General features: G+C 39.2%; 1 non-coding gene across 1 annotated transcript; it reads left to right on the plus strand.

Annotated features, from left to right (window-relative positions):
- Window positions 1-14,373: 14,373 nt before the first annotated feature.
- LOC141654499 (small nucleolar RNA R71) lies at window positions 14,374-14,480 on the plus strand. Its single transcript, XR_012548057.1, has one exon. It is a non-coding gene; the product is annotated as a small nucleolar RNA R71 (small nucleolar RNA).
- Window positions 14,481-26,315: the final 11,835 nt, after the last annotated feature.

Raw genomic sequence — 26,315 nt, forward strand, 5'->3', positions numbered from 1 at the left:
AGTATCCACATTGTATGCTATCCGGCTGGCGAGGGACCTATTATTACATAAAAAAAAAACAGACGAGAGAAGGCTCACATCAGAATCTTGAACTTTAGGTATTGTATTAGTATTAAACACAGATTTTTGCACTTAATGTTATTGTATTTGAGCACGTACCCCAGTTATCGTAATAAAATCAGGGCCAACATCATAATCTTTCGTGGGTTGATCCTGCTCGTTTGCTCTTCTCTTCTCAAAGGCCCTTTTTTTTAAAAACAAAAAAGGAGGCAGAAACTCATTTTTTTAGGGGCAAAAATGAGCTTTTTTCTATAAATAAAAATTGAAACTTAATGTTATTATAAATAAATCAGTATTATAAACTTACTTATTAATCAAGCGCTTAAAAGTCTCGCTTGGTTGATGATGTAAAGAGTCCAACCAGAAAACTTTATTCCTTGTCGGCATGATGGCTGCTAGCACCCAATGAGTCCTACATCAAGAGACATCATCATTATTAACAAGTACATATATTAGTTATGAAAATGCAATTGTAGGGGGAAACGTAATATTAATTTGTTTATTACCCTTTTTCATTATAAGCGCCAAAAATCAGCTTCTTGGTTGTCGCCAATTGCTAAGCAATATAATCTACCCGTTCTTCGAACGAGAAATCCGCAATAAATAAAGATAAAACATAGGGGCACAGGAATCCGTATTGATCAGATGGAATATTCTTCTCGAGGATCACTCTCAATTTCAATATCCTACATTATTACGGTATTAATTCCGGTATTTAAAACACTATCTAGTAGTCAGAATATTAGAATATGAAATTATTTATTAAGAAACTTACTTCATCCAAACAAATACGTGTTGGATATCAATCTGGTCTAGGCCAGCCCAAATGGCTAGCATATCCCATGATAGATGTGCTTGGCGCTCAACCCCTAGAATATCCTCCTCGAGCGGAATAACTATCACTTGCTCGGTGGCTATGCGATGGCCAGCCTCCTCATGCAGTTTCCTCATCGTCACCGTTCTTACTTTTTGCATGTAATCCTTCCCTTTATATTGTGTGGAGTTTAAACTCCTAACTTCTTTCAGGTCCGGGAAAGAATGAGTCTTTGATTTTGTGCTACTACCACCAGCCTACACATGTAGTAGATAATTAAAATAATAAAAAATCCAAAGGTAACATATCCTAGTTGGAGTAATAAAAATAAAAGCGTACTTAATTAAATACCTCGTCAACCTACTCTTTCAATGATGAGGTAGTAGTAGCAGGTAAGACTGGGGACTTAGGCTTATCAGTCTTTTTTGTCCCCTACACAAAATTACCATGCTTTTTATAAATACAGACAAAATATAAATAAAGGGAGCGAGGTTTTTAAAAAAATGGAGAAGTTAATTAAATACCTCATCAAGTTGTTGTCTCGACGAGGTCGTTGGCATGTCTGTGGACTTAGGCTTATCCGCCAAAGCCGGCTTTTTTATTCCCTACAAAAAAAAATAACATATAAATTTAACATATAAAAACATTCAACAATTAAAAATTTAACATATATATAAAGGTATGTCTTCTAACCCCAACTGCTTTCCGCTGAGGCGGAGACGGCCGAGCCAAGTAGATGTGAGTTTCAGGCCATTGGATGAAACTTCCAAGCGCATCTCCCAGAATGGTAATGTCGTCACGAACTGGGACAGGCAGTTGCAAGTTTTCATGGCCTGGAAAGACTGTAGTTATCTCTACTTTGGTATGATTCGGCAAAAGTTTTTCGCCATGAACTACGTTTCATGCTGCAGATTTGGTGTGCATTTCTACGAGACCCGCCAACACGCACATGTGGCTTTTCGGTTTAGGGTCGCAAGAATAATGGCCTCTTGTTTTACGGCCTGAAGAATATACACATACATTATTATATCCCAAAATTTAATAGAATTCATATAAATTTAACTAATTAAACACTTCATGCATACCTTACGAAAACAGGAACGACTTGAAGGGGATGTATCTTTGTTTTCCATCACCGTCTTCTCAAGTTGCATCTCCTTTTCGGACCCATTATTTACCTAATAAAATTAACCAATGGCACCATGTCAGAAGTTATAGCATTAGAGCCGGGCAGGGAACACACCCCCTGATCTTACCCAAAAAAAAAAGAAAAGAAAAATAAGGAAGTATTAGGTACCTGATCGGCTTTAGTTGTTACAACTTCAGAAGCATTATTAGGTACCTGATCTTTCTGAATCTCGTTGACCGATACTTCGTTCTCATGTATTGCCAAGGTAGTAGCGGCCTCTTGACCAATCTGTTGTACCTTATTATTACCCCCTTTAGAAATGACATCCTCCATCATCTTCACTTCTTCTTCGGAAAGCTTGCCTCCAAGATTCGGCTTTAGTAGTACGGATGCCATTAACTGAAGCTGCGTGCCAAGAATGTAATGTGTCAGCAATTTTTATCCCAACAATAACATGTGAATTGAACTTAAATGAAAATAATAGAATAAATAATGTTACCATGTCAGCCTTCTCAGACTTAGTCTTCCTTTTCTTCTTTATCGGGGCAGTTGTCCCATAATATTTCGTTACTCCAACCTGTAACGGGACGCCCCTCAAACGACCTGGATGTTCGGGTCGGCCGATCGCTCTAGCAAGAACGTCATTACGACCACTGGGAGTGAATTTCACTTCTTCTACCTCTTTCAATACGTTGTCCTATAATATATTAAATAAACTTTAAATTATATTTGTGACTAAAATAATAAAGTTAGTAATGAACTCGTCTTAATAAAATAATGCTTACTATGTTGGCCAACACTTCCTCATCATATTTGTCACGCGACCGGGATCCTTTAGGCGTGTGCCCTTCTTTATAAGTTACATGCCGATCCACCTCTTTCACTCCCTTTGCCACCTACACATTAACATGGTAACATTTATACACGTAAATGTGTATCAATGCAAGTCCAAGTGTGATTAAAAAAATAAAGTCTCACAGGGGAATAATGCATGCTACTTACGAGGTTCTCTTCTATCTTTCAGAATCGCCTCGAGAACCATACCATTTCCCGTTCTTGCATGAAAAGTTAGCACGATTTCTTACGCTAACGGCCTTCAAATAATTATATAAAAGCGCAAGTAGATGAGATAATAAAAAGATTATATAAAGGACTCATTAATTAAAAAAATGATAGGTAAATCGTTAAAAGGCGAGGATATTTAACCTGAAACTTCTCAGTAGTTCTCATCTTTTTGAAAAGATCCCATTGTTCCTGCTTGATGGTGGGACACTTGTTTTCCGGTGGGCTCTTACGCATCTCCCCCGTTGCCTTGTCCACATACAACCAATCCCTAGCAACGTCACACCTCCACTGCCTGTGGACATCCGCTGCCTTATGCATTAAATACTTATCATGGCTTTCATCGGGTATAATAAAGCTTCCTTTACACGAGCCAAATATAACTCCGCCAATTTTGGATTCAAAGTTCTAACATCATCTAAATGGATAGGCACAAACTGTCTTGTGCAAGTACCAATCCAACTGGAGAAAAAACCCGCATTTGGACCAGTAGGGAAACCCATCTCACGCCATGTTATTTCCAACGGCTGTTTAGCGGCTATAGCTGCAAGGACTTTCTGGCACTTCGTAGCACCCCTCTCACTAGCCTTATTATCCCCAGGCTTATTATTCTTTTGACTTCTTTTACGTTTTTCACCCATGATAATCCTAAAACCCAAATATGAATGATATAGGAAATGAATAACTTAACAACAACGTACATGCAGAGTATTATCTAAAACCATAAACCCTAATAGGAATGAAAATTTAAAACAACAGATTGAGCTTCTAAAATCCTAAACCCTAATAAGAGGAGTGAAGTAGATGATGCGGGATGATAAAGATAACAAAGAAGACGAAAAACAAACAGATGCATGAAAAAGAAAAAAGATGATCGTCTTAAAACCCTAATGACGAAACACAAAATTAAAGTGAACATACCTGATGATGATGATTATAAAGAGAACGAGCAGGATGATAAGGGAAGGCAACGGAATCTGGGCGTCGGAAATTGGGCGACGGCCGGCAACGAGAATGTAGAAAGCGAGGAAGAGAGAAGAATTAACTCAGGATACCAACGGTTGAACTAATGTTGTGTGTGTTTGTGTATGATATGTTGTATGGGTTTGTAAATTAGTTTTTTATTAAGACAAACTATTGACAACGGGTGCTCAAAGAAGAACCGTTGTTATATGTTAATAACAACGGGTCAATAAAAGTCAACCGTTGTCAAAACTTTATTACAACGGTTAAAATATACCCGTTGTAATATATTTTCACCAAATTTGCGCCAAAATGAAATATGTCAAAAAAGTCATTGACAACGGGTAGAGGTACTACACTCGTTGTTGAAAGTATTAACAACGGGTAATTTAAATATAACCGTTGTTATTGTTGAACCTTTTTTTTTAAAAAAAAATTATCAGTAATTCCATTACGGTCAAAACTGAATACAATACATACCGTAAAATAGAAGCACCATATCTTTGCAACATTATTCAAAGCAATTTCAACACCAAAGATCCACATCTAATAATAAGATCAAGAAAATAAGACAACACCAGCATGCATGCATATTTCATATCTAAGCTACAGGATTTACCATGCCATGCAAATTTGGGAATTTTTATTTAACAATATAATGACCATTATTGATTTACCAATAAATTAAACCATCAAATTATTGGTCTGAAAATGACTCAAAATGTTGGTCGTCCATATCACTGTGTCCTGATGAACTATCTCAGGATCGGGGACATTTCTTGGATGTCATAGTTTCTTCGTTAACCCAAATACCTTCACCATGGTCATCACGCATATAGATGCTTTCAGTGTCCTCATGATCAGTGTCAACATCGTCGAAATAAGATACAGTGGTAGACTGATCCATTCCCTCAAAAACGACATCCTGATCATCATCACCATTATCGGATGGACTACTCCTTCTACTCCTTATAGACAAGACAATGAGACCACTTCTTATCCATAGGATCGGTGACATAGAACACTTGTTTAGCTTGGGATGCCATTATGAAAGGATCATCCTTATTATTGCCAACCTTACCCAGATTGACCAACGTAAATCCCATCTTATCCTTTCGGACACAATGGATGTTGTTATCAACCCAGTTACATCGAAACAAAGGCATTGTGAAATCAAAGTAATCTAGTACCAATATTTCTTGAATAACACCATAATAAAGGCATTTTCCCCAAATAGGCTTTTTATCTTTTGAAGTAGCAAAGTGCATTGCCTCAAATTCAGAACTCACACCACTATTTTGCATTGTGCTCAACTCATCTTGCTCGCGGGTGTAAAAAGTATATCCATTAATGGCAAAACTGTTGTAAAAGGTGACCCTGGCATTTGGACCTAAACCAAGACGTAGTAACCTAGGAGAGATGTCATCACCAGTTTGATCAGTACACTCTAAGACAATATTTCTAAACCACTCTGTAAACGTCTTCGTATGCTCGTTCGCAATCCAATTCTCGGTCTTGTTTGGGTGATCGTATTTGAGCTCATCTTTGTGTTGTTGAATATAAGGTTGCACCTCATCTTCATTGTTTAGCACATACGTGTGTGCTAAATGCAACATTTCACGTGTCACAATTTTTTCAACCCGGCCCCAAATACCTTTTCCTGTCATCCAGTCACTATGACGATTCTTAGGAACGCCAATCAACTCCTCAGGGGAGAGATGAGCGTAACAATATGAAAGAGCTTCGTCTAAAATAGCGCGTTCAGCAATACAACCTTCCGGACGATACCGATTAGATGTATAGTCCTTGTAGACTTTCATCAATCTTTCGAAAGGATACTGGTATCTCAAGTACACGGGCCCAAGGTACAAAATCTCCCTAACCAAGTGAATGGTCAGATGAATCATGATAGTGAAGAAAGAGGGTGGAAAATACATTTCCGGTGACAAAGAGAGGTTACAACGAGGTCCGCAATGAATCCGAGTCATCGGGATCGATGACTTTTCGCATATGGACTGGAAGAAGAGACAGAATCTAGTTATAGCATATCTTACCTTTTCAGGTAAAATGGAACGAATAGCCACGGGTAGTAATTGTTGCATCAAAGTGTGACAATCATGTGACTTTAACCCGGTGAGTTTTAGGTCTTGCATCGACACTAGGCTTTTGATGTTCGACGAATAACCATGTGGCACTTTAATTCCATTCAAGCATGCACATAACTATTTTTTCTCATTCCGTGAAAGGGTATAAGCTGCTGGCGGTAAAAATGTACGATTACCTCTCTTCTGTGGTGCCAACTCTAGCCTAATACCCATCATTTTCATATCTTCCCTAGCTGCGGCGTTATCCTTTGTTTTACCAGGAACATTCAGAAGGGTATTGATAATATTATCACAGACATTTTTCTCAATGTGCATGAAATCGAGGCAATGCTCGACCTCCAGTCGGCCAATATGAAGTTTATCAAAAAATATGGATCTTTTCTTATACCCACGAGTAGACATTTTAGAGCCGCTCTTCTTCCCATAATCTATCTCAATATGCTTTACTTTCTGATAAACTTCATGCCCACTCAAAATTCTAGGAGGTTGACGAAGTTCTTGTCTTCCATTGAATGCTTCTCGCATCTTGCGATAACAATGCTCATGATACAAGAACCTCCTATTTCCCATATACACATACTTACGAGAAGACTTCAAGTATTCGGACTCGATATCCTCCCCACACAATGGACAAGCCTCTTTCCCATGAACGTGTGCCCGAAAGGTCGCCATAAGCCGGATAGTCGGTTATTGTACACAATAACATCGCTCTCAAATTGAAAGTTTTGTTCTTATATGCATCAAATACTTCTATCCCACTATCCCACAACAATCGCAAATCATCTAGAAGAGGTTCCAAATATACATCTATATCATTTCCAGGTTGTTTAGGGCCGGAAATTAACAACGACAACATCAAATACTTTCTTTTCATGCACACATATGGAGGTAAGTTATAAATAGCCAACACTACTGGCCAAGTACTATGTTGGCTACTCATGTTTCCGTGTGGGTTCATTCCATCGGTGGACAGCGCTAGACGTAAGTTTCTAGGTTCATTGCCGAACTCGGGATACTTAGCGTCGAACGATTTACATTGCTTACCATCCAAGGGTGTCTTAGCTTTCCATCATTTCTTCCTGTTTCATGCCAAGTTAACATTTTTGCATCATCGGGATTCGCATAAATCCTTATGACTCTTGGTATCAATGGAAAATACCACAACACCTTAGTCGGGATCCCTTCCTTATCCTTATAACGCCACTCCAAACATTTACGGCAATTGGTTAAGTTTTGATATAATTTCCGATACAATATGCAATCATTTGGACATGCATGTATTTTCTCATATTTCATACCCACTCCTCTTATTAGTTTTTTCGCCTCATATGTCTTAACGGGTAGAACATTACCATCAGAAAGCAACTCCTTTATCAAGGCTAAAAACTAGTGAAACACGTGTCACTCACCCCATTTGCCCCCTTGATATTATACAACTTCACCACAAACGACATTTTTGTGAACTTACAACCAGGATACGAGAGGTGCTAGGACTCACACAACTTCTCATACATGTTAAGGTCATCCCAATTACTAGTGTCATCACCTACATCTTCAAAAGCAATGGACTCATCATCATTCTCTTCATTATCTATAGACCCAACATTCAACTTCTCTACTTCCAACTCTTCCAACTCGAAAACTCGGCAAACTCAGGATCATCAGTTAGCCTTTCGTGTACCTCAACATCATCTTCTTCAGAGTTATTCTCTTCCTCTAATGATTCCCCATGAAAAATCCAACGTGTATAGGATCGACTAAATCTCCACTTTTCTAGGTGTATTTTAACGTCCGGAAAAGCCATATAGCTAATATTACCACATCTTTCACAAGGACATGCAATACTAGAAGAACCTTTCAAATTGTTCGAAACGAATTCATAAAATTCAGCTAAACCATCCTTGTAGGTGCGGTTACTCATATTTGCATCAATCATCCAAGTTCGAGTCATTATTCTACATTCGTAATAATAGGCAACTAATTTAGAAAATACAATAATAGGCAAACAAATAAACGAAATTCAGGAAAGTAATTAAGCTAAATTATCAACAAATTAGATAATAACCCAAAAAATCCTATATCTATAAGCGTTGCTAAGAAACATATATATACCTGATTGATAAACACGATGAGGGAGAGAAGACGGTGACAACAGTGACGGAGATGAAGACAGAGAGACGATCAGGGAGGAATGGAGGATGATATAGTAGCAGTATTAGCTTGTGTTTGTGTTTTGTAGCGTATAGCAGAATAAAGCAATCTGTTGTGCTTAAGATTTTCATAACATTAATAACAACAGTTATTGAGTCTACAACCGTTGTTAAAAAGTATTAAAAACGGGTTCTAATATAACCGTTGTGATTACTTTTCACTAATTTGGCGCCAAACCATTAACAACGGTTAAAATTTAACCGTTGTTATTAGTTTTTTCATTAACAACGGTTTTTCAAGTATGACCCGTTGTTAAAACCAATAACAACGGTTAACAACACAGAACCGTTGTAATTAAGTTTGGTAAAATTCGCGGAATCAATTCTACAACGTGTTTTGATGATTTTCGTGAATAAGCGTTGTTAAAGGGCCGTTGTGGTTGCCTGTATTTGTAGTAGTGCATACTATAAAGGAATGAACATGTTTTTGGATTTTTGAGAAATTTTTCAATTTTTATGGATTTTCAAGAATTTTTCAATTTTTATCAATTTTGATTTTTGAGTGTTAGAATTTCCCATCCCCACACTAGTATGGGCATTGTCCTCAATGGCCAATACGATAGGAAATTATGCAATGCAATATATATGAAAATGCATGATTTCTAAACTAGTATGCAAACTATATGACATATATAACAAGTGATGCAATCTAATCTATCCTATATGATGCATGCTTTTGATTAGTTGGAGAGCCAATTTGAATTGACTCGCATTCCTTGTGAGTGAACTTCCCCAAACCAAACAAAACACTATTTCTAGTGCAAAAAGAGGAGGAGTTCATGCACAAGGGGTGAATGCAATGCATGAATTCTAATTGTCATTTTGGATTCTTGTAATGGGAGCAAAACGATAAACACCTCAATGGGACCGAGGTGGGAGTCCTTTGAGTGGTGCTAGGACGCCAAACTCAAAATTACCAAGAGCCCAAAATGACTCTACAAATGATCAAGATTATAATTAAAAACAAGAGATAAAAACAAAGCTAAAGGAGGTGTAGGAAACTCACAATGGAATGGGTTGAAGTCAAGCAATCAACCCCGCACTTGTGGTATCCTCCAATAAGCCTTGTCAACCTTCAATTGTCGCTCATTGCGACATCATCATCATCGGTCTCATCATCATCATCGAAATTGTTATCATCATCATCATCATCATCATCATCAATCTCATCATTATCCACCTCCATTGGACCGGAGGATTCACCAACTTCATTATCATCGGAATTTGGACCTTGCTCTTCTTCATGACACGAACCAATACCTTCCTCATTTTCCTCAACAACAATCTTCTTTCCATTAACCACCAGACTATCCTTTTCGGCATCTTGAGAAGTACTAGGGAAGAACACTTTCTTATCCGCCCAACTAGGCAAAGGACATGAAGAATCAAGAAGTTCTTGCATAGCAAGATGTAGTAGTGGTGGATATTAGGCATAATAATCAGTCACCCGATCTTCATAAGCTTCTCTATGCAAGTGTTGCATCATTTGGGTCAAGTAATCATTGCCTACTTCAACTTTAGGGTCACTTGGTTTAAACTCTTGGTAGGCAAAAGGATAGGGTGGAGTCACAATGGTAGAGGAGGAGGGCTTTACATTTGGATCCCTTTGTTGCTTGATTATCAATTCGGATTCTTTGGAGACGGGAATGAGGTAATTGGTTCGATGGGCGGAGATACGACAAATCATGCTTGGCAAGATAATGGACTTGGCATCTTTGGTGAGCCACTCAAATTTATGATCAAGATTGTCATTTTTGACCCAATGAAACTTGTTGATCACAATAGTCATGTCAAGAAGGTTGTTTCCCTTAACCAGTTTGTAGGTATTATCCTTGTTGAACTCCGGGTTAAATTGTTTATCTAACCTTGTCACCAAGTCCCCGTTTATGATAAAGGCCGCTCCCTCTTTCCCATTATCAATATCTAGCCACCGCTCAATCAACAATTGAAGAATATTATACTTATGGGTGGACTTTCCATCAACGTTCAAGAAGGACTCGAGGTAGACAAAATCGAGTTCGGTGAAGTGATTGGCCTCTTTCCTAGCAATTAGAGTATTAGCCACAAACTTGTGCCAAAACCTTATGCCCGGATGGTGAACATATAAGGCATGGCACTCCCGGAAAGAATCAAATTGACGACCGGTTATAGCTTTCTATAGGTGTGCGGCATTGAACTTTAAAGGCTTCTTTTTAAAATGATTATATTTCACAAGTCCAAACACTTTACCAAATTCACCCTTAAGCATTCTTCTACTCACATTTTCAAGTCGGAACTCAACATAGGTTCGAGTCTCTACCTTGTAGTCCTTCAAGGAGCTTATGAACTCCATGGTCAATGAGGGGTAAGTCAATTCATTCATATCAAAGAGGGTCTTCAACCCCATAGACTCGAAAAATGCTCTAGATTGCTCAAGTACACCCAATTTTTGCAAAGTATCTTGGCAAATAAACTTTGTAGCTAAAACTTTCTTTGTGGGAAGGGATTGAAATGCATTCCTATGTTTGTCGCATAAGAAAGTTACCTCCGGATAGTTTGGCAATTGTTCCACAACCGGAGTAGATGTGGTAGCTTCCTCAATGGTCTTGACGATTTCTTGGACTTGCTCCCTTGGTTGAGCTACTACCAAAGCCTTAGATGCTAGAAGAGTTTGTTGCCTCTTTGACAAATTTGGAGTTTTGGGTGCCTTAGTTCCGCCTTTAGTCCTTGCCATTGTATTCTCCTTATCAATTTGCTATCAACAAACCAAGATGATTCTTGAATGCTCCTTGATTCTTCAAATTTCAATAAATTCCTTAATCAATTGGGGATTTTTGGATTTTTGCCCCAAACCCTAGAAAGTTGATTCAATTTGTGAGGAAATTGATGATTAAATGGTCTTTTGTTGATGAAGGAGTAATTTAAATGTGTTTTGAGCAAGTTTTAATTTGATTGTGGTGAATTTTGGTGAGTAATTGATGTATTTGGATGAGGGGATTGAAGGTTTAAGTGAGGGAAAATGGTTATGTTTGTGTTTGAAAGGAATAAATAAATTGGGAAGAAGGAGAAAAATCCCGTGGTAGGCTAAGTAGCAGGTCTGGGACGGGCAGATTGGAGTCGGCTCGAGTGGCTTTTGTTACAGGCAAATTTGAAACGTGCAAAGCAGACTGGGACGGGCGTCTTGGGACTGGCTCGAGCGGATTCTAGTAGGGGACGCTCGTCTCAAATTTGGGGCGGGCAGATTTTCTTACAGGAAAAATCTCACAAATTTGAAGATTCTCAGAACCCACGGCTTCGAGTGTAGGACGGGCGTATTGAAGTTGGAGACGCTCGTCCCGAAGCTAGCTCAGGCAGATCCTCTTACAGGACTTTTTTCATCATTTGAACTCTTCCCAGCTCCCACTAACCAAAGCCAGGACGGGCGTCCTAGCGCTGGAGACGCTCGTCTCAGTGCTGGCTCGGGCATATCTGCTCGTCTTGCTCCTCAGCTCCCACGACCTCAGGTCTGCTCGTGGGGATCCTTTTCCCGCGTCATTCCTTCTTCCTTTCCTTATTAATTATTGTGGGTTGCACTACAAAGGCTTGGCTATCCTAGGCATGTGCCATCCCCACACTTGATCAAACACTACACATTAAAACACGTTAGAATCCCTTCCTCACTTGCTCCCTTGTCAAAAATCTTGTAACAAAGCATGAAAATGCAATGCAAAAATGACAAAAATGCAAGAAAGGAAATAAAATGCTAGTTAGGGGGTTAGAATATTTACAAATGGTGGTTTAGGGAGGACTCCACCAAACTCTCCTTTCTTTGATGAGATGTTAAGGGGGCAAAGCCAAGGTGTTGTTGATGTTGCTCAACACCTTGTAAAAATAGTCGAAGGCTTGCTCATTTTGATGGTAAAGATCTTGCATAGACCTTTGCACACTATGTTCTTCATTATTATAGTCCGAGTCTAAGTGATGACAAGAATCTACAAAGCCTTGGTCCAAGGTCATAGCATTTCCAATATAAGGATTGACCAATCCTTCAAATTCATCGTCCCATAGACCACAAACTTCGCTTGCTTGTTCCCCAATGATGTCATGAGTTGTCAAGAGCAACTCTCCTTCCTTGGTTTCATGGCCAATGAGGCCTTCTTCATTACTTGTTATAATGGGTGAGCTATTCTCGCTCTCATTGTTGTTGAAAATTCCATGCTCTTCGAATAGAGCTACTTGAATGTCATCCACTTTCATCTTCCATATGGGTGATGCTTCTTTACCCATGGCTTGATCTTTGCATATAGATTCTAACTTCTTCCTATCACTTTCTCGGCTATAGTGATCGACCATGAAGTATGGCTCATGTAATCGGGGAGTTCTCATGGTTTTGTCAAGATTGAAAGTAATTGTCTCATCCCCTACTTCAAGTGTGAGTTCTCCATGTTTCACATCGATTAACGCTCCGGCGGTATGCAAGAAAGGCCTTCCTAAGATGATACGGATATTAGAATCTTCCTCCATGTCTACAATGACAAAGTCTACCGGGATGAAGAATTTGCCAATTCTTACGAGCACATCCTCCTATACCCCTAGAGGTGTCTTTGTCGATCGATCCGCCATTTGAAGAGTAATGTTGGTGCATTTGAGCTCTCCCATTCCAAGCCTCTTACATACCGAGTATGGCATGACACTTACACTTGCTTCAAGATCACACAATGCCTTGTTGATTGTAGTGTCGCCAATGGTACATGGGATAGAAAAACTTCCCGGATCTTTGAGCTTTGTAGGTGAACTCCCTCGAAGGATAGCACTACTCACTTTGGTAAAGGCAATAGTCTCCAACTTTCGGATGGATTTCTTCTTGGTAAGAATATCCTTCATGTACTTTGCATAAGCCGGAACATGATTGATCAATTCCGTGAATGGGAATGAGACTTCTAAGTTCTTGACAATTTCCATGAACTTTCTAAGTTGCTCATCAAGCTTAGGCTTAGCTTGGTGACTTGGGAATGGAACTCTAATCACAATAGGCTCCTTATCAACATTCTTAGCCTTTTCTTCATTTCTCTTCTTTGAAAGTTCATCGGTGGTAGGTTCTACTTCCTTAGAGTTCTCCACAACTCTTTGCTTTCTATTTTCATTCACAATATCTTCATTAATTGGCCTCTTCGGCCCCTCATATTTTGTACCACTCCTCAAATGGATGGCATTAACCGTCTCATGTCTTGTGGTGGGAGGTTACCTTAAGGAGGTAGTTGCCCCTTTTGTCTTTGGGAGTTAGAGGATGCTAGTTGAGTCATTTGAGTCTCTAACATTTTGGTGTGGGCAAGTATGTTGTTGATGGTGGTTTCTTTAGCTTGGCTATATTTTTGCATTTGGGTGAAGAATTCTTGTTGGTTCTTTTGCATTTGGAGGACCGCTTTTTGAACATCAAAGCTTTGGTCATTTGATTGGTTATAGGAAGATTGATATTGATATCCTTGGCTTTGGTTGAAAAAGGGTCTTTGAGCTTGATTTCTCATTGGAGGTAGGGTGTATGTTGGTTGAGGATTTTGAACATTTTGGCTCTTATATGAAAGATTTGGATGGAATTTTGTATTCTCATTATAGTAGTTGGAATAAGGGGGGCCACTCTTGCATGCTTGGAAAGCATTTACTTGTTCATTTGTTCCCCTACATTCGTTTTGTTCATGTCCCAAGGTTCCACAACTTTCACAAACTCTATTTTTGGATTGAGGATGATGTCATCATAGCATTGACATGTTGTTTGGGTGATTTGGAAGCCTCTTCAAGCTTAGCCATGGCCTTCTCAAACTTCAAGTTGATGGTGTCGATATGAGCACTTAGTTGAGCACCCAATTGTGTGACGGAATCTACCTCATGCTTTCCTCCTCTAGTAGCCTTTCGAGGCCTACTACATTAGGAATTATGAACCGCCATCTCTTCGATTTTGGCCCATGTTTGGTTGTCATCAACTTCGGTAAACCTCCCATTGGATCCCATATTAAGCACATTGCGTGAGTCTTCATATAAGCCATCCAAAACTGTTGAACAAGGAACAACTCACTAAGTCCATGGTGTGGACAAGAGTGACAAGTGTCCTTGAATCTCTCCCATGCTTCATATAATAATTCTTCATTCCTTTGCTTGAACCCGGTGATTTGGGCTCTCAACATGTTAGTCTTCTACGGAGGATAGAATTTCTTGTAGAAGGCAAGTGCTAACTTCTTCCATGAATCAATACCAAGGGTAGACTTGTCTAGACTCTTCAACCATTTCTTTGCGGTTCCGATCAAGGAAAAGGGAAACAACACCCACCGAATTTGGTCTTGAGTAACTCCGGTTTGAGAAATTGCATCACAATAGTCACAAAAAAATCTCCATATGTAAATGAGGATCCTCACTAGGCATCCCTCCAAATTGACTTCTTTCAACTAATTGTACGAATGCGGATTTGGCAATGAAATTACCGGTTAAATGTGGTGGTTTAGGAGTATCATTGCGTAGGTTCTCCTCGGTTGGTACAGAATGTGATGAAAATTTAGGCATTATTGGTTGATTTTGAAAGTTTCTAAAACCCCTATTAAACTTATTTAATAGATTTTATATATTACTCATTAATTTATCTCATGGATCTAGTTGCATGTAAAATGAAATTATACAAAATAAGAAGATTAAGAAGAAAATCAATTCTCCTTACATTGTTGTAAGGTTCGAAATAGTGCACCACGAGAGACTCCTTTTCTTGTAGTTTGATGCGTGTCTAAAATATGATGTTTCACACTTTATTCTACACGCATTTCAGAGCTCAAATGTGCAATATATGCCATTATTTCCCTATTTTCCTCTACTTTCGTGTTTTTGTCTATTATTGCAGAAATATGAAGAATTGAGCGGAAATTGAGCCGAATCCGTCCCTAAGTAATTGACATTGCATTTGACATGAAGTATTGACTCGAGGAATGAGCTTGGTGCGCGTTTCAAGGCCTAAAGATAGCAAAAGAAAGGGTGCGTACGAGTTTAACGAGCAAAGAAGCATTTCACTATATTGCAGCCCCATTCAGATGGCCATATCTCGAGTTCTATAGCAGATAATCAAGTGATTCCAATTGGAGGTGAAAGCTTATCCTCTTAGCTTTCCAACGCCACGTAGAACGCCTGATTTGACCAAGTAACGAAGAAATGGCAGCTGTTTTAAGATCGGTGCGCGCTGCAGAATCGTCGAATGCTATTCTCAGACAAAGACTCTTGGTCGATCGACTGGTCCAAGTGGTCGATCGACCACCCCACGGGTTCCAGTAGCTACTGTTCGCTGCTACTTAGTCGATCGACTGATGCTTATGGTCGATCGACTGAACAACGGGTCTGACGCAAAATAAAAGATCGAGAATAAGGAAGCCCAATATATATTAGGTTTAGGAATAATGTTACGTGAGATTGCTATATAACGTTACCTGACATCAAGTTTTATGGATTCAGTTTTTATTTCAGTTTTAGACTATTAGTAATTAGGGTTCTTTAGTTTACAATTATTTTCCTTCAATAAAATTAAGTTACTTTCACATTCGGTTCTGGGATCCCTTCTCTGCAATTCCGTTCGGTATTTCCGCTGCTCTTATTTCAGTTTCATTACTCTTTTTGTTCTTAGTTTAGAATTGCTAGAGTAGTAATCCCAAAAGCCAATTATCGTTTATTGTTATTTGCTTATTTAATTATTTCAAGCATGAATCCAGTAGTTTCATTCATTAATTTTGTCGTTGTTTTTATCAGTATCATGTCTAGCTAAATCACCCTTGCTAGGATGTAGGGGATCTATGGCGTAGATGGCATTAGAATAGGCGACCTCGCATTAGGGCTTGGTCGATCGACTGGCTTAACTAGTCGGTCGACTGAGCCGGTTGGTCGATCGACTGGGGTAGCTGGTCGATCGACTGACTTCGCGTCTGGGTTTGCTTTGTTTGTTTCGTTAAGTGCTTTATCTTTCAATGAGACCGAGAGGAGATTTGATAGATGCTTAAACTTGACCATCCCGTAGATCGAGAGATAGGAATGGACAATAATTAACGAATTAAAACGGCTAAATTGCTAAGATCGAGAGATAACGCGATTTAGTTTGCATTAGGAATCATTAATCAAGAACGAGAGTTAGTATTAATGAGACTTAGGGATTAGTAGCATAGGCCGAGAGGTAGCTACTATTTAACATGGACCGAGAGGACTTGTTTTCCCCATCCTTCGCGACCGTATTTCGAGACTTACCTAGACTTATGTGCCATCGAAGCTGTAGTGAACCGACCGTCTTAGCATTTCTTTTATCATTGTTTACCGTTCTTATTTACTTTTATTTGAGTATTTATTTTATGTTTTTAGACTTAGTTATAATTCATATCAAAACCCCCCTCACTGTTACAATTAGACTGAAATAAAAGCAACTATAATCTCCCTACCTCCCTGTGGTTCGACCCTGTTACCACTAGCCTAGGTTAGTTTTAATAGGTATTATAAATATTATTTTTGGTACTCACAACGACGGGTATCAAATTTTGGCGCCGTTGCCGGGGAGGCAGCGCTAGTTGTAGTTGTTTTTCATTTTAGTCTATTTTTCGCCTCAAGGGAAGACTGAGTACCTTGAGGCTGTTCTTACCATCTTCTTTAGTGTTGTTTTGTTAGGTCCTACAGGTCCTATCTGCAGCACTTCAGAAGAATCCACACATGTTCCATTCTCAAGAGCAGCAGGTTCCATTTTGTGGGAGATGCGGCGGAGCGGGACACACATCTGATGCATGCGGGCACCCTAAGGAGAAGATGTTTGCTTTTCATCAACTTCAGCTCGACAATTCGTATAATTACGCTCCTACTTCACCGCATCAACCATATGAGCTTCCAAATGAAGCCCCACCACCATCCACTCCGTCACAGCAAGAGTTGAAGAACGAAGTTGCAGAGTTGACGAGTCTAGTGCTGCTGCTTATGGTGGAGGTACGAGAAAAGCAATGCGGCGAATCGTGTCTTAATCGCGAAGCTGATATCTCATATTGCAACATTGGATCAAAATGCAGCTGAGATACCAAGTCAGTTTCACTCTCTGAATCAGCGTATTGAGACCGTACATGCGATGACGCTGAGGAGTGGGTCTGCTCTCGATGAACCCGAGAAAGCTGCTGAAAAAGGGAAGAAGAAAAAGGGGGAGAAAAAGACGATCAGCAGCAATCACGGTCGATCGACTGACATACCCAGTCGATCGACCAGTCCGCAACATACAGCAGCCATCGTTTCTGTAGAAGTCGGGTCGATCGGACCGACATGCATGGTCGATCGACCGACGACGCCGCCAGAGGTGAGTCTTTTCGTCCTCCAATGCCAGACAACTTGAGGGATCACTTATTTCGGGGTACGGCAACTCCGAATTCATTGAGGCAAGACCCGAGTACTGATGGGTCAGTCTCGGTTCCCAAGTATGACCCGATGTCGATTAATGGGTCATATCTGAGACGGTCTTAGGAAGGTTCGAGCTTCAACAAGGAGAAGGTGGTGGATTTTCAGCCTAAATCCACTGATGCCGGTATAAGAGACCTAGAGGAGAGGGCTAAGCTACTTCTGACAGCCCCATATCCAGAGAGGCTAGTACCAACGAAGGATGAGGTATATTTTGAAAAATTTAAAAATGTCATTCATGGTCTTAATGTGCAAGTACCTTTTCTTGAGTTGGTAAATCAAGTTCCCGCTTACATGAAATTCATGAAGCAGCTTTTAAATAAGAAGCGGAAACTTGATAGGGTCGAGTCTGTTAATTTGACTGAAGAATCTAGCTCTTATTTGACTCACACTGCCCCACACAAGTTAGCTGACCCGGGTAGTTTTTCAGTCCCTTGTAATATTGGTACCTTCTCAATTGAGAAGGCATTATGTGATTTAGGGGCTAGTATTAGTGTCATGCCTTTGAGTCTTGCTAGGAGATTAGGATTGACTAGATTTGCGGTCACTAATATGACAGTGCAAATGGCTGATCGTTCTGCGGTCCAGCCCGTAGGAGTCCTAGAAGACATTCCTATGCAAATAGGAAAATTCTTCTTCCCAGTTGACTTTATTGTGTTGGACATACCCGAGGATACCCATATCCCTATCATTTTGGGTAGACCCTTTCGCACACCGCTTGGTGCGATTATTGATGTTGGCTCGGGGACACTAACCTTTAAGGTGGGGAAGCAAATCCATTAGTTTTGCCCAGACTTATAGGAAGAAAGATGCTATGTGTCCTGTGACTTGTAATGCGATTTCTACTCGTAAGTCTTATGTTGTCATTATCGACACTCCTACTCCCTTGCCCGTACCTATTCCTCGTTATGACACCTCCGCCCTGCATCGGGAGCAAATTGGAGGAAGATTCTTTGTTTTGAGTATTGCAGAAATGGTTTGGGAAGGAGGAACCGCTAATCGCTCCACTGTGAAGGAGCCCATTGTTCAAAGAGGCGGTCTAGGATGTCTTAGTTATGGCACGGACGAGGAGCCAGATGAGGAGCCCAAAAGAAGGAGCATCAAAATTTTTGAGTCGGATATTGAGTGTGAGAAACTAGAAGATGATGGCCATACTTGGGAAGATGCTAGAGATGATCTGTTGAGTATTCCAAAGGAGTAGAGTGGAGCCCACTTTTGAGATGAGCACATGAAGCTACTTCATGTAGACAGAAGCCTTGGTCGGAGATTTTCCTTGATTCCGTTGATCTATGCGTTTCTTAGACCTTTTTAAAGACTCCTTATTGCTTTTAGACTTTTTATTGCTTTCGTGTGCGCGAGACTTCGCATTTTGATTGGTTTGTTTAGGATTTTAATACTTTAGACTATTACTTTGGGTTTGCGCAATTTTGGGCGCGTTATTATGTGCTTTTGCAGGTTGAAGACCATATTAGCTCTCTTTATTGATCTAATTAGACGAAATCAGAAAGTTACAGCAGTTATTGCAGTCGATCGACTGGCTAGTATGGTCGATCGACTGAGCTGCGATCTCCAGGAGCTTCTGTTCCTGTTCACCTGGTCGATCGACTGGGTGATGTGGTCGATCGACCAAGTTCGCCGCTGTACCTGTTCACGACCTTTCCCCTGCTGTGTTTGGTCGATTTGCGGAATTGAGGGAGTTTTCTACTCCACTTTATTTTCCGTCTTATTTCTGATTTCTTCCATATTCTTAATTATGCACATAATATCGCTTCCACATTGCTTTCTCGATTTTATGCGTGGCTTTTGATTGTCTTTTCAGGTATTTATTGGTAGCACTGCTGGCTACTGAAACCTCCTAGCTCACGCTGGTTTGGGGAGGTTTCCTTTTGCTGCGCTTAAAATCTTGTGAGTTCCCGATTTCCATTTCATGTCATGTTTGTTTATTTATTTCCCGCAAAATTCCCATTTCCTTTTGCTTTCATTATATGATTTTGCACAATGGGGACATTGTGCGATTTGGTTTGGGGAAGGGTTTTGCGTCGCATATCATTTGCTTGCATTCACGTTTATATCTTTGTTTTGCATTGTTTATTTCATTTCTCATATATCAAAAATCCAAAAAAATTGAAAAATTTCAAAAATTTCCATACAATGCACGTTTATTTTAGCATATAGGTCGAGTCAGAACGGTAGTATTTCAATGATGACATTGCATTTTCATCTGTTTGTGCCTAAGCCTTGCTAATTGACATGTTATTAGTAGAATCATATATGCATATCTATGAGTTTTCGTTAAATTATTTGCTGAACTTGAGACTTGACTTTAATAATTGGCAAGCTACATCATATTTCTGAGATTTAGAGCTTATAACTGGTGTCATCTATGACCAGTTTATCTAGGAATGTGAGTAGTACTCCTTATGAGACATGTTACATAAATATGCATAAATATGAACTTAATCTGCTTAATACCTGTATGCATTCGGTTTGTGGTTTGTTGACACATGTGGTAGAGGTATCCTTTATTCATTTTGCCCATAAGCTCCACATAGCCAAAAATAGCCTTTTGTCCCTTTTACTACATCCTATATTCAGCCTGCCTTTGTCAAGCTAGTAGTAGTAGTCTTTGGGAATATTCTTATTGTTTTTGGTTGCATATGCTCTTATTGAGATGATGTTGGATGAAAGAATGAAGGAGGAAAAAGAATTGAGAAAGTTGAAAAGAAAGGAAAAAAAATTGAAAAGAAAAGAAAAATGATTCGAAAAAAAAAAAAGAAACAAGTTCGATACATAGTCGATCGACTGGACTCATTGGTCGATCGACTGCATCCCGAGAAAAAGAAAGTTCGAAAAATCACATGCTTCATTTGTTACGAGTTGGTGATTTCTACTCCCATTTTATCATTTATATTCTTTGGGGAGTTAACTTTTATGGAGGTTGTGAGCTTTATGCCTTGAATTGGCACCGTCTTGTATCATTTACATTGAGTTTGAAGTTGGGATTCGCTTATAGTTTGGATTGAAGTTACTAGCTTGGCTTATTACTCCTCATATCCAAATTCTTTTTTTAGCCCCTTCTTACCCATTACCTCACATATCCATATTTACCTCGGCATGTGTCATGGTCATTGGTTTGGTTGGAATGCATATGTACGGTTGTAGAGATTATTTTCATATTAGACTGCAGGCATGTTCTTATAGGTCGGAGTTAGGTGAGAGTCTTCACAAAATTACTTCTTTCTATCTTTACATATATTCACCTGTGCTTATTTGAGTGATTTGAGCGACCCGTGAGAGTCCGAATTGATAAGTCTCTAGAGTTGACGGTTCAGCAGTTTTTAACGACTTTATAACTCGTTTGCATGATTCGCATTGCTAATTGATTGTTGGTTATTGCATTAAATTGGTTTAGGCTTGACGGTTTGCATTTCGCTCTGAGATTGAACTCGTTCCATTAGGTTTTAGGATCGAGTCTAGTTCTTGCTTGGGGACAAGCAAGGTTTGGTTTGGGGAGATTTGATGCGTGTCTAAAATATGATGTTTCACACTTTATTCTACACGCATTTCAGAGCTCAAATGTGCAATATATGCCATTATTTCCCTATTTTCCTCTACTTTCGTGTTTTTGTCTATTATTGCAGAAATATGAAGAATTGAGCGGAAATTGAGCCGAATCCGTCCCTAAGTAATTGACATTGCATTTGACATGAAGTATTGACTCGAGGAATGGGCTTGGTGCGCGTTTCAAGGCCTAAAGATAGCAAAAGAAAGGGTGCGTACGAGTTTAACGAGCAAAGAAGCATTTCACTATATTGCAGCCCCATTCAGATGGCCATATCTCGAGTTCTATAGCAGATAATCAAGTGATTCCAATTGGAGGTGAAAGCTTATCCTCTTAGATTTCCAACGCCACGTAGAACGCCTGATTTGACCAAGTAACGAAGAAATGGCAGCTGTTTTAAGATCGTGCGCGTGCAGAATCGTCGAATGCTATTTCAGACAAAGACTCTTGGTCGATCGATGGTCCAAGTGGTCGATCGACCACCCCACGGGTTCCGTAGCTACTGTTCGCTGCTACTTATTCGATCGATCGATGCTTATGGTCGATCGATCAACAAACGGTCTCGACGCAAAATAAAAGATCGAGAATAAGGAAGCCCAATATATATTAGGTTTAAGAATAATGTTACGTGAGATTGCTATATAACGTAACCTGACATCAAGTTTTATGGATTCAGTTTTTATTTCAGTTTTAGACTATTAGTAATTAGGGTTCTTTAGTTTACAATTATTTTCCTTCAATAAAATTAAGTTACTTTCGCATTCGGTTCTGGGATCCCTTCTCTGCAATTCCGTTCGGTATTTCCGCTGCTCTTATTTCAGTTTCATTACTCTTTTTGTTCTTAGTTTAGAATTGCTAGAGTAGTAATCCCAAAAGCCAATTATCGTTTATTGTTATTTGCTTATTTAATTATTTCAAGCATGAATCCAGTAGTTTCATTCATTAATTTTGTCGTTGTTTTTATCAGTATCATGTCTAGCTAAATCACCCTTGCTAGGATGTAGGGGATCTATGGCGTAGATGGCATTAGAATAGGCGACCTCGCATTAGGGCTTGGTCGATCGACTGGCTTAACTAGTCGGTCGACTGAGCCGGTTGGTCGATCGACTGGGGTAGCTGGTCGATCGACTGACTTCGCGTCTGGGTTTGCTTTGTTTGTTTCGTTAAGTGCTATATCTTTCAATGAGACCGAGAGGAGATTTGATAGATGCTTAAACTTGACCATCCCGTAGATCGAGAGATAGGAATGGACAATAATTAACGAATTAAAACGGCTAAATTGCTAAGATCGAGAGATAACGCGATTTAGTTTGCATTAGGAATCATTAATCAAGAACGAGAGTTAGTATTAATGAGACTTAGGGATTAGTAGCATAGGCCGAGAGGTAGCTACTATTTAACATGGACCGAGAGGACTTGTTTTCCCCATCCTTCGCGACCGTATTTCGAGACTTACCTAGACTTATGTGCCATCGAAGCTGTAGTGAACCGACCGTCTTAGCATTTCTTTTATCATTGTTTACCGTTCTTATTTACTTTTATTTGAGTATTTATTTTATGTTTTTAGACTTAGTTATAATTCATATCAAAACCCCCCTCACTGTTACAATTAGACTGAAATAAAAGCAACTATAATCTCCCTACCTCCCTGTGGTTCGACCCTGTTACCACTAGCCTAGGTTAGTTTTAATAGGTATTATAAATATTATTTTTGTTACTCACAACGACGGGTATCATAGTTCTTGAGCTATTAGTAAATGGATGATCCTCCAAAACTTCAAGTATTCATATTGGAATACCTCCTCTAAGTTGCACCAAGACAAACCCTTAAAACTAATTAAATTACTAACTAGGTAATATAATTAGTAACCTTATATTAATCTAATAAAAAATGATATTACTACTTGTAGATACCTCATTTCTGCACCTCCCGCAAACCACCCGGTGATGATTGGGCCGCATGTTTGGTACACGGAACGATTTGTGACAGTTCGTAAGTTTATCATCAAGTGATCGCTCAAACACTTGTTTCTACCTCATAGTCGTCATCTACGCGCCGATACGGTCATTTTGATAGTAATTAGAGTATATTTGGAGTCTGGGTGAAAAACCGTCTTCATTTTCTAATAACCGTTTAAAATGCCGAGTCAGAATGTTCTGGAATGTTCCGGATATTTCTATTCCATATTTTCTTCCAATCCTTTAATCTTTGGTAAAATATATCCCGAGATTATCATATAAAATATTAAGGAAATAAGATTAATCCGCTATTCCATAATAGAAACACGGAAATCTTTCTTCCGCAGGAGGAAACCATCGAGGAAAAGACGAAAGCGTGTCTGCGCCTCTTCCAAGAGACGCAGTGCTTGCTGCACCTCTTCCTCAGTCCTTTTCTGCATATTTTTAGTATCTTTTCGAGATTCACTTCCAAAGTTTCTCCGAAAACCCTAATTTCCGTCGTGTGATTAGTATAAATAGAGACCTTCGGTCTCACATATTTCTCACGCGAGTGTCCGCCCTTCTCTTCTCCCTTTGCATTCTAGACCAAGTTCTTACTTTTGGCGTCTACGTGCTTGAACTTTCGACCACGTAAGCTCGGATCTTTATGAGTACCAGCCTCGTTTTGCATGACCGACCAATTTGACCAACTCCACAATCAATCAACTTAATCAATCTTATTCGTTTTCCTCCTAGAGGGCACTTTCGTCGTACATTCGAGTCGAGCATCACTAAACGTTAACTTAGTTCATCTCGTTTCGTCAAACATGTAAGTCTGAGGGTGTAAATCCTTCTTTTAATTATTGTTCTTTATTGTTGTAATCATTATTGTAAGATTTACGTCGAATACACACTTAAAACCGATTTATAAAACCTTGTTTTAAACCCCTTTTATGGATTATCAAGAGACAAACGTCGAGAAAGGACGCAGCAACTGCTGTACCTCTTCCTGAGGCTGCCGCAGTTCCTGCTTCCTTTCTTCTTCCTCTGTCTTTTGTTAATCCGTTTTGTTTTGCTTTTGTTTTCAATTGTTCATGTTTCTTTCAACACAATATTTGTAATATGATAATTTTTACCTGTAATTCATTAATACTTATCATCATTAACATCCCGACTTAAATCCTTATAATCCATATTTGCGGGTTTTTGTCATTCAAATCAATTCGGGTTTTTAGAGGTTCGATTCATCCATATTGAGTCTCTGGAAGTCATTGTTGATATATTTTCATCTGTTGTTTATCGTTGCCATCATTAGTTCGTCATTAATAACCTGTTTAATAATTAATTTGTTTAGTTAGTTTAATTTGTGTTATTAATTCTCATAATCAATCTTTTAATCTTGTAAATAATTCATCCTAATTAGTTTTTATACATGTTTTATCGCTTTTATGACCTCAATCACATGTAAATAATCTGTTAAGCACTTCCATCCGAGTCAAATAATATAATCAAGCATTAAAATCACCAATGAATATTAACGATTTGCAATTCCGGTTTCACAGCCAGAACTGAGCTCAGGAACAGACGCAGCGTCTGCTGCGCCTCTTCCAAGGGACGCAGCTCTGCTGCGCCTGTTCCTGGTTGAGTTCTGTCTCTGAACTCCCGTTTCTGCTTTGACCTAGTTCATTAGTTTACGTATTTAATTTACTATTAATCGTATTATCACCTAATTTTTGTTTGTTTGTTTATTCATTCTTTCTTTTCTAAAATTATACGTTTTAGATGTATTTTTGACATAAATAAAATTAATCCAATGTAATTATTGTATTTTCTTTATTGTATTTTTATTGTATTTCTTTTATCGTATTGCTTGTTTGCTTTCACATGTAATCAACCTAAATTTCTACCTCGACATTAATGCATGTTAAATTACGTGTTTACCGATTTAGTTAATTCTCACATGCTAGGATTAATCTAATGGATGTTGCATTGCATGCATATAAATCGACAACATATCAAATATAGACGACTTCCCTAATCATTAGTAGAGGCCGATATCGAGGCGGGCGGGATTAGGTGTTCGATCAAAAGAGCTTCCTAATACGTACCCTCACCCCTTACTCCAGATCTCTGTGAACATCCGTGTTCATTGGCATCCACGAGAGTCATTCTAGACATAGAATGCTAAGGGTAACGAGTTCTTGGTGTTCATATCACTATTTTGTGTCTTGACATGACACGAGGTATTCGAACGGTTTCAAATTTTCCATAATAAATTGGTGGTGACTCCATAAATGCACAAGAAAAGCTTTCTCGCTTTTCGCCCTCGTGGGCCCGCGTCCACAGTTTGGCGACTCCGCTGGGGATTAATACACTTACGTGTAGCCAAGGGTGAAACTTGAACAAGGTTAGGGAATAGTTTGTACAAGACAATTGTCGATTTTCATAACTCGGTCTTCCTAGACCGTTTTATTCGGCCTTCCTAGGCTCAACCCAACCCATTCGACCAATCGTCTCGTCTAGATGGTCCAAATTCTTATTTGGGCCTAAGGATGGATAGCGATTGACGTCATCCATACCGTGGTAATTACTCTTGTTTGTATCAAGGACTTTCACTACTCGAGGAAATGGACTAGGAATTGGCCTTACTCTTGTTTGGTATGAGCCTCTCCACAGACCCCGGGTTTAATTGCTCGGTATGGCAACCCACCCTTTAAGCCAAAACCCTTTTTAATGCACTCAACATCCCGTTATAATGCCTTTATAAATGCTTGTACCATATGTGATCACCATTTCTAAACAAAACCATGGCGATTTTTGTAAAAATCAAAATTTCTTTCAAAATGTAAAAATTTCGAACATAAGCCCAATATTAGCGCGAAACCAGTCAAAACTCTGTCCAATTGTCGAGTCAAAATTCAGGCCTCAAAACCCATTTCAAAACCTCACTTCGAGTCCACTCCTACAACTACACTACAGTTGACTAGGACCAACATTTTCAAACTTTGTCATTTCTTCAAAAAACTCACCTGACACGAGTGGCACACTCCCACTCTACAAGTCAAAACATTTTTTC

This window comes from Silene latifolia, chromosome 4 (assembly GCF_048544455.1).
Source record: "Silene latifolia isolate original U9 population chromosome 4, ASM4854445v1, whole genome shotgun sequence".
NCBI classification, from domain to species: domain Eukaryota; kingdom Viridiplantae; phylum Streptophyta; class Magnoliopsida; order Caryophyllales; family Caryophyllaceae; genus Silene; species Silene latifolia.